We start from the raw sequence: 9,879 nt of genomic DNA, 5'->3' as shown, positions 1-9,879 counted from the left end.
ATTAAAATATTAATTTATAGAACAAAATCAGTTAATAAAATATCAGTCATCATATATTTATATATAAATATATATGTATAACTTTTTTTTAATATATAAAGGGTAAAGTACTATTTTAATTTTCAATATTTGGCTCAAATCTTAATTTTTGGTTCCAAACATTTTAAATGTCCTATTTCAATCGAAAAAAATTTTAAATGGATTCAATATTGTCCTACCATTAAATTTGACTTGAATAATTAATGAAAAACAATTTACATTACTGATTGTTAGTGGGTCGATTTTACTTACCTACTGAAATTAGACATTATATTGACTTTTATATATGTTAATTTTGTTTTATCTTTAATTTTTAAATTAATTGTCACTTGGTTCAACCTTTTTTTTAATGTGTGTAGTCTAAGTCATTAGATCATGAGATGACAATGACAACGTCCTTCAAATATCCTCACACGCTGAAGGACAATAAGGAAAGATTGGTCGATCAGTAGTCTATAGATTATTATGTGAGTGAACATCATAATTTATTTAGTAATTGTTTTACTCAAATTTTTGTTCCATTGTTAACAACAAATAAATCAACAATTTTCGAGTTTTGTTTTACAATCTTAATTTAAGGAGCGGAAACGACTCCCTTTGTGGGTGTCTCAAGGTCTCAATTGTAGTTTTGAAAGTAAAATTAAAGATGAAAAGAAAACATGCAAGGTGTCGGAGGCAAAGTAAAATGAAGAAATTAAAAGAGAAAGAAAGAAGAAGATGAAGAAGAATAAATAAAAAGTAAAGAACTTTGATTAAAAATGGAAAATAAAGTACAAGTTTGAGTTCAGACTTCAGAGAAATTACTTAAGATTCCCAGTTTTACTCTGTGATGCCAGGGAGGCTGAGAGCGTTTTTGAGTCTCCAAGTGTTTTCCAAGAAGAACTGAACTGATTACAATGTTTTCCTAAAGCTCTACTTATAGACTAACCTAATGTCAGCTGACAGTTACTCTTTGTACACCACTTGCAGAAATTTTGAATTGCACTCGTAATTGTTCATGCACTTGTTTCCTTGACGACCGTCTTATACCCTATTTTGATGCTCCATGTTGATAACTTCTCCTACATATAGCACATCCTATAATTCAGACTTAATTCAAATTTTGAATAAAAACTGCTTCTTTGTTAGTGAATTAGAAGTTTCCTCTAATATATTGAATCTGGCTTCATAAGTTAATAATAATATTATCTTATATTTATTTACTTAAAACAAATTATTTTTTTGTAAGTGATAATAATTTTTTGCCTATCAAGATGCTCTCCAAGATTTCTCACTTGAAAATATGCAATGATTGAAAGTGAGAAAACTTAGTTGTTTATTGACATTTTTCTTGTTTTTGATATTGAGAGTCAATTGACATTTTAGACACATCTGCTTGACCGATTAAATGCGTACTAGTAATAGACTTAACCGAATTTCTAAGTCTATAAAATTTTTACATTAATAGTTGAACTGTCAATGGGGTCTATTCTTTTGTTTGAAATTTTTAAGTGTGTCAAATGATATCTGTTCTAATTTCGCCACATTAAATGTGTATCAATTGACCTTTGTTTTGACCTTTAATATTTCAGTTAAGAGTTTTTTGACACACATTTTCATTGTTTTAATTGACACAATTTTTCTAACTTCAGAAGTAACAGAATCTTAACTTTGTGAAGTCATTTCTTTCATATGTTAAACTCTAGGTGTCAATTAAATTTGATAAAATTTCTAATCCTATAAAATCTCCACACTAACATTCTAATAGTTTTGACTCCAAGCACTAATAGACTCAACAGAATTTTTAAGTCAATTAGGCTTTTGTACTTATGAAGTACATATCTAAATGTAAATGAGAGATTATTTATGTCCAAGATTTTAAACTTGATGCATCTTTTTTTTAAATAAAACCATAACAAGGTAAATAAAAGTTAGAACCAAAAAAGAAATAGAAATTTAAAAGATAAGAAAAATAAAAAAGAGAAGGCAAAGACGATTAGGATGAATAAAATAGAAAAAGAGATAGAGAAACAGAGCAAGAAGAGAGAAAAGAAAAAGTAAAGATCAGAATGAGAGAGAGAAAAAACGAAACCAATAAAAAACAAAGAAGATGAGATCATTTTTTATCATATTTTTTGTTTATCAAAATTAACCCTTATTTGCAGACAAGTCATTTATCTTATACTTCAGAAATTTCTTTTCGATCATCCACTATATGGCTTATTTAATAAGATGTTTGATGAATATTCAATCTCTCTTTTATCATCTCTTTATACTTTGCTTCTTTTTCAGCTTTTAACTGTTCAATTTGTCTAACATATTCAATAAGTTGAGTCATGTCATGATAGTGTTGATTTACAAGTTTCTTTCTAATTCTGAATTCTAATCCATTTATGGCAATTTTGATAATTTCAGAGTCTGAAACTGGAGTACAGCATCTATTTATCATGTTTTTGAATCTAGCCAAATACTTATCAATTGATTCTCCGACATTGCATTTGATGGAGAATAAATCACTTAAACTAATTCTTAATTCACTACGAAAAAATTGTTTATGAAAATCTTTTTTTAATTGCCTCCAAGAGTGAATTGAATTTGTGTTTAGATTAGAAAACCATATAAAGGCATTAATTGTAAATGAGGAGGGAAAGAATTTCATCTTTAAATACTCATTTGATGCCACTTCATTGATTTCAACAGTATAGCGAGCAATGTGCTCTACTGACGATTCTTCATCTTCCCCATAAAATGTAGTTAATGACTTAGAAAACTTCCATCCCTCAGGTAATTCAGTTTGTTGGATAAATTTAGGAAAAGGAAACATAAACTGAGGTTGATTTGTACATCCAACACTAAATCCCAATCTTTTTAGAATTTGTTCAATCACTTGATTGCATCTTGCCCCCCAATATTATTTTGCCCAAGTCTTTCCAACATATTATCAGCATTTTGACCATGTCTAGACATATGAACATTATAATTAGGAATTGCTCCATCATTTTAGTTGACATCATTAAATCCTAAACCATAGTTGTCATTTTCTTCTGAATTTACCATATTAGCAATTCTATTAACTTGCCTATTTAACTGTTCAATTCTAGTATTTGTGTTTTTTAAGAAAACACTCAAAACAGCCACCATTTGATGAGTTAACATATTTACTAGATCATGGTAGCTTTCACCCATCTGTTGCCTAATGTTTGCTAAAGATTTGACAGTTTGACTAAATTGATTAACAGGTATTGCTCTTGACCTGTCAGAAAACACAGGCCTAGAATTTTCTACCCTAGTAGCAGTAGGTGTAGTATAGTTATATGTGTTGTTATTTCCTGTGTTAATAGCATGTGAAAAATTTTGTTGTGATATGTGTGAACCTAAAACCCTAGAAACAGGTACACTTGACATGCCATATGAATTTTGGTAAAGAGAATTTTGAAAAGTTGAGTAGAGAGGCACATGTAATCCTTGTGTCATCATTGGGGGGACATACGTTGGTGGCAAACCATAAGGTGGCCACCCTATGATATTTATGTGAGTTGCATTTAATCCTGGAAGGGCATGGCCAATGCCATCATGCCTACTGACAGCAAGGTAGGCTCTGCGCTTGAAATCACGGGAGAATTTTCGGACTCATTTCCTCTAGTTTCATCGCTGAAAGTGGAAGAAGATTCTGCAGATGTATTTGACATGTCAACTGACATTGATTTCTTGGTCTCTGGAAACACAATCTTCCCACTATGTAACCACATGCAAATTCAAAACTCTTGATTTTTTCTTTTGACAAACCACAATCTATTAACAAGGTCCCACCGGGCGTGCCAATTTGTTTTACTCAAATTTTTGTTAATGTTTAAAATATAACGTGGGTGTTTCAATGTCGCAATTGTAACGTCAAATAGAATTAAAAGGGATAAAAGTAACAAATAAACATATAAATGCAAGGTGCCAGTGGTGAAATAAATTACAGAAATTGTAACAAACAGGAAATTAAAAAGAAGATGAAGGAAGAAACATGAACGTAAAAGAGAATAACAAGTGAAAGTAGAGGAATTTTATTAATAAAAACTAGAAAGAAACAAATTACAAGTGTTTGAACTCAGAGGAATTACTTAATATTCCTAATTTTACTCTGTGATGCCAAGGGACTGAGAGCGTTTTGGGTTTCTAAGTGTTTTCCAAGAAGAACTAAACTAATTACAATGTTTTCCTAAAGCTCTATTTATAGACTAGCCTAATGTCAGCTGACAATTACTCTTTGTACACCACTTGCGAAAGTTTTGAATTGCACTCGTAACTGTTTCTGCACTTGTTTCCTTGACGACTGTCTTGTACCCTATTTTGATGCTCCATGTTGATAACTGCTCCTGCATATATCGCGTCCTATAATTCAGACTTAATTCAAATTTCGAATAAAAACTGCTTCTTTGTTAGTGAATTAAAAGTTTCTCCTAATATATTGAATCTTGCTTCATAAGTTAATAATAATATTATCTTATATTTATTTACTTAAAACAAATTATTTTTTTCCTAAGTGATAATAATTTTTTGCCTAACAGTAACATATAATTGTTTTCAATTAATTGTTGTCCTAATAACTTTTGTATATCATGTGGTAAAAATCATACACGCAGAAATTGGAGGTCGCGTGATACACGGTCAAGAGGGAATTTTCGTCATTTTAAAGCGAAAAGGAAGAATGGTAATCTCGTCGCATTCAAAGATTTTATTTGAATACTAGAAAAATTGTATCATGCCGGTCTTGGACATCAAGAAGACCAAGAGTCCGTCTCAAAAACAGTGATGTTGAAATGGCGACAACTCATAAGGCTCATTAGGTTAAGGCAGGACAACAAGAAGCCCAATAAAGCTTTTTAAATTAAATAGGAGGCATAATTTATTATTAATTTTCAAATTTTTTAGGCATTTATCTTAATTTGTTTTGCTGTTAGAGTTTCTTAAAAGATTTGATTTACTTCTGATTTGCTTAGTAGTATTTTTAAGGATTTTATATTTAAATCAAATTTGATTTAATCTAATAAGATCGAATCTGATTTAAATTAGTTATCATATCTTTAAGATTTTAAATTTAAATCAAATATGATCTAATCCAATAAAATCAAATATGTTTTAAATTAGTTATCTTATATTTAAAAGATTTAAATTAAGTTATCTTATCTTATAATTTAGCTAGCTTGTTAGCGACCTATTTAGACACCTTTGGTGAGACAATTTACACAACTTTTGATGAATAAAATTTCGTTAGTGTTTTATGCACATTTTTTAGTGTGATTAAGTGAGGTGAGTGATTTGCTCCGCTTGTTGCATGAAGAAGATTGAAGGATCCAACACTATGGTGATTCTACATGGTGGTTTCTTTCAGTTTTCATCCCTCTGATCTAGGTTGTCAAGGACAGGTTCTTTGAAGGTCTAGTTGGGAATCCCTTTCGGTGACCTAGGTTGCTATGAACAGGTTTCTTAGAGGTCTAGTAGGAAAAATCCTTATCTATCCTTTTATGTTTTTATTGTGTCTTTTCTGGTTGTGTCTTTTTTCCATATTTTTTTATTCCTTCAATCTTTGTTCTAATAATTATTTATCATCTGGTATCAGTTACAGGTCGTAGATAAATTTTATTTATCTACACATTTCATGGGTCTTGTTTAGTCTCTTTATTTTTTTCCTCTTTAATTTCTGCAAATTCACTTTAGAGTCCACAAAAAAAAAGAAAAGAAAAAAGCAAAAAAAATGATTGAACATTACGATAGTGATAATGAAATAATCTCATATGCAAAAAAGGGTTCTTGGTTGTAAATCCCTGCATTTAAAGGGAGGAGCTTGAAGTTTATTTTGGATGGGAAAGGAAGGTAGAGTTGATTTTTGCAAATCTGGGAGACGATGAAGAAAATCATGAGGAGACAGTTTGTGCCATCATCATACCACATGAGGAATCAAGTTATGCCATCATCATACCACAACAAATTTTTTAGAAAAATTTTTAAGTTACAACAAGATTCATAATCAGTAATGGAGTACGACAAGGAGTTTCTATATTTGATGGACAAGGCTAATACTAAAAAGAGTCCTGAGGTTCTTATGGAATGATTTTTGTATTACGCGAAGAACTTGTAGATAAAGTATAACGTTACCGTTATGCGACCATGGAGAATTTGGTCGAATTGGCGATTGACATGGAGCATATGCAACAATTTATAGCAATTTGGGATTACAAAGGATCAAAATTTGAGGATCAAACAAAATTCAAAGTTTCTTATTTCAAGAATAATATTATCGATCAACATAAGAAGAGGATTTCTTCTATGCCTATCTTTAAATATTCTTTAAAGTCAGAGATTGAAGAATTTGTTGAGTATGCTGTAGATGGAAATGTGTCCTTGAAAGATTCAAAAGTGCATAATTTCTCAATTGGGTCTTTATGATGTGAGAAATTTGAAAAATATGGGAGAAAAAAAACTGAGAAAGAGAGTAAGTGTTTGAATAAAAAGAATCCATGTTTGATTGAAAGCGAGAGTTTTAAGAGAAAAGAAGATAATAGTGAGCGAGAGGAGTCAATGAGCGAGAAAGAAACTGAGAGCAATAAATACACTTGTGAGAGAGATCTAGAAAGTTTTAGCTTAGACAAGAGTGTATTAGTATTATTGAATTTCACATAGTCCTTAGTTTCACATAGTCAATAATGGAGGCATTAATATGGATGAAAAGGAAGAAAGACAAATTGCACACTTTGGACAAGATGGTGAACGTATGGTTGGAAAGATTGAACTTCCACACATGACGGACATAGCCACAATTCAGTGGATAGAGAAGAGCCATTAAACTATGGTATTTGAACCCAGAGATTGGATTTAGATTCCTTGAAAGAAAGAAGAGCTTCTCATTCAAGAATCAAGGACGAATATTTTTGAAGAGGGAGTAGATGACACATGGTTGGGAGGACACTTTTGTCATTTTAGAGCTAAGGGGTAGAATGATAATCTCGTCACATTCAAATATTTGAATACTAGAAGAATTATACCATGCCGGTCTTGGACATCAAGAAGACTAAGAGTCCGTCTCAAAAACAGTGGTGCTGAAATGGCGACAACTTATAAGGCCCATTGGGTTAAGACAGAATAACAAGAAGCCCAATAAAGCTTTTCAAATTCAATGGGAGGCATAATTTATTATTAATTTTCAAATTTTTTAGGCATTTGTTTTAATTTGTTTTGCTGTTAGAATTTGTTGAAAGATTTGATTTACTTCTGATTTGCTTAGAAGTATTTTAGGGATTTTAAATTTAAATCAAATCTGATCAATCTAATAAGATCAAATCTGATTTAAATTAGTTATCATATCTTTAGAATTTTAAAATTTAAATCAAATCTGATCTAATCCAATAAGATCAAATTTGATTTAAATTAGCTATCTTATCTTTAGGAGATTTAAATTAAGTTATCTTATCTTATATTTTAGCTAGTTTGTTAGGGGCCTATTTAAACACCTTTGGTGAGACAATTTATACAACTTTTGATGAATAAAGTTTCCTTAGTACTTTATGCATATTTTTTTAGTGTGATTAAGTAAGGTGAGTGATTTACTTCGCTTGTTGCATGAAGAAGATTGAAGGATCCAACCTATGGTGATTTTGCGTGGTGATTTCTTTCAGCTTTCTTCCCTCTGATCCAGGTTGTCAAGGACAGGTTCTTTGAAGGTCTAGTAGGGAGTCCCTTCTGGTGACCTAGGTTGCTAAGAACAGGTTTCTTAGAGGTCTAGTAGGAAAAACCCTTATCTATCCTTTTATGTTTTCGCTGTGTCCTTTCTAGTTGCGTCTTTTCTCCATTTTTTTTCTTATCCCCTTATCATTCGTTCTAATAATTTCTTATCACTACGACCCAACACTCCTAGCAGAGCATGGAGAACGGCAAAAACTCCTTTGTTTCTGTCATCGATCTTGATGCAGTGTAGTACCAAATGCATTCAAGCCATACAAGAATCGTGTCTACAGGTTCGAGTCATTTTTTGGTAGTAAACCTACATACCTCCACCTTGAGGGCTTTGTCCACCTCATTCACTAGCCCTGTAGATCTTGAAGACGTCAATTTGCGGGAGCAGATTCACAACCTCACCTAAAATATTTTGGACCAGGGTCACCAGCTGCATTTAATTGAGTAGAGGTACAATAAGCTTTTTGCATGCTTAGAAGAGAAGGATGCTCGTAATGCAAAGATAGAGTCCATGAGGTAGGAGCTTAGGTAGGAGCTAGAGTAGATCCAGTAGATGCGGCACGAGATGGTAGTGTATTATAACCAGATGTGTGCTATTAGCAGTGCCGCTGCTGGAAGGGGCTCCTCGTTCTCTGCATAGACACTAGGACAAGCACCAACACAACCACCTTGACTGCCACCTCAGCAAGACAATAAGGATGATGACGACGATGATTATCAGGGCCTGTAGTGATTAGGGTTTTGTTATGCTTTCTTTGATAGTATTGGTAGCTTATCTCTTTGACTTTTTCTTCTGTACACTTGTTAATTTAGATTATAGTTTACCATTTTTTATGAAATATACTATTTGATTTTCATTAATTTAGAATTAACTATTAATTCTTGACATGTTGATGATGGTATATTAGGTTCTAACAAGTATTCTGTATAGCCATTCAAAAACCAAAAGAATTAAAATTTAAGTTTATCGTCGGATTTACTGCCGAATAAATTTGCTAGTATATTCTAATTTACTTAATATAAAAGAATATATTACCATCGAATTTACTAAAGAAAAATTTGACGGTAACAAGGTGTGCAACCCAAATTCATGGCGCCAATCAAATTCTTACATTTGCAGCTAATTTTGCCAAAAGTTACCATTGAACTAAAAAATCGTCTGAGTCTGTTTGCCGCTAAATCTGACGGTAATAAATCTTGCAACCGACTCTTTTAGTAAATCAGCCAAAAAATTCGATGGTATTTAGCGAATTTTTTGTATTTAAATTAAATAGTAACAAATATTAAACATAAGTATTATAATAATATAATTATTAATTAGCTATGAAAATTATATTTTGGGTAAAGTATATTTTTTGTTGTTGAAGTTTGTCAAAAGTTTTAAAAATATCTTTAAGTTTTATTTTGTTTCAATTTTGTGCAATCCGAATTCATGGCGCCAATCAAATTCTTACATTTGCAGCTAATTTTGCCGAAAATTACCATTGAACTAAAAAACCGTCTGAGTCTGTTTGCCGCTAAATCTGACGGTAATAAATCTTACAACCGACTCTTTTAGTAAATCAGCCAAAAAATTCGATGGTATTTAGCGAATTTTTTGTATTCAAATTAAATAATAACAAATATTAAACATAAGTATTATAATAATATAATTATTAATTAGCTATGGAAATTATATTTTGGGTAAAGTATATTTTTTGTTGTTGAAGTTTGTCAAAAGTTTTAAAAATATCTTTAAGTTTTATTTTGTTTCAATTTTGTCCTAAAAATTTTCGAGTTGTATCAACTATACCCCTGACAGCTAAATTTTCAAAGAATTTAAGACCAAGCTAATAATAATGCATGAAAATTATTCTTGATTTTCTTGTGTTAATAGTTATTCTTATAAAATTATTGTTGAATTGGTCTTAAATATTTGGAAAATTTAGCCGCTAGGGTTATATTTGATGCAAATAAAAACTTTTAGAACAAAATTGAAACAAAATAAAACTTAGGGATATTCTTAAAGCTTTTGTCAAACTTTAGGTATAAAGAGTATACTTTACCCTTATATTTTTAACGACAACTATTTAACTTACAATAATATAATATTATAGTTAAAATTATCCAAAAATATAAAATTCCAAACTATAACTTTTTTAT

The sequence above is a fragment of the Arachis duranensis genome, chromosome 5 (assembly GCF_000817695.3).
Source record: "Arachis duranensis cultivar V14167 chromosome 5, aradu.V14167.gnm2.J7QH, whole genome shotgun sequence".
Lineage (NCBI taxonomy): Eukaryota > Viridiplantae > Streptophyta > Magnoliopsida > Fabales > Fabaceae > Arachis > Arachis duranensis.
This window is presented reverse-complemented; position numbering follows the sequence as displayed.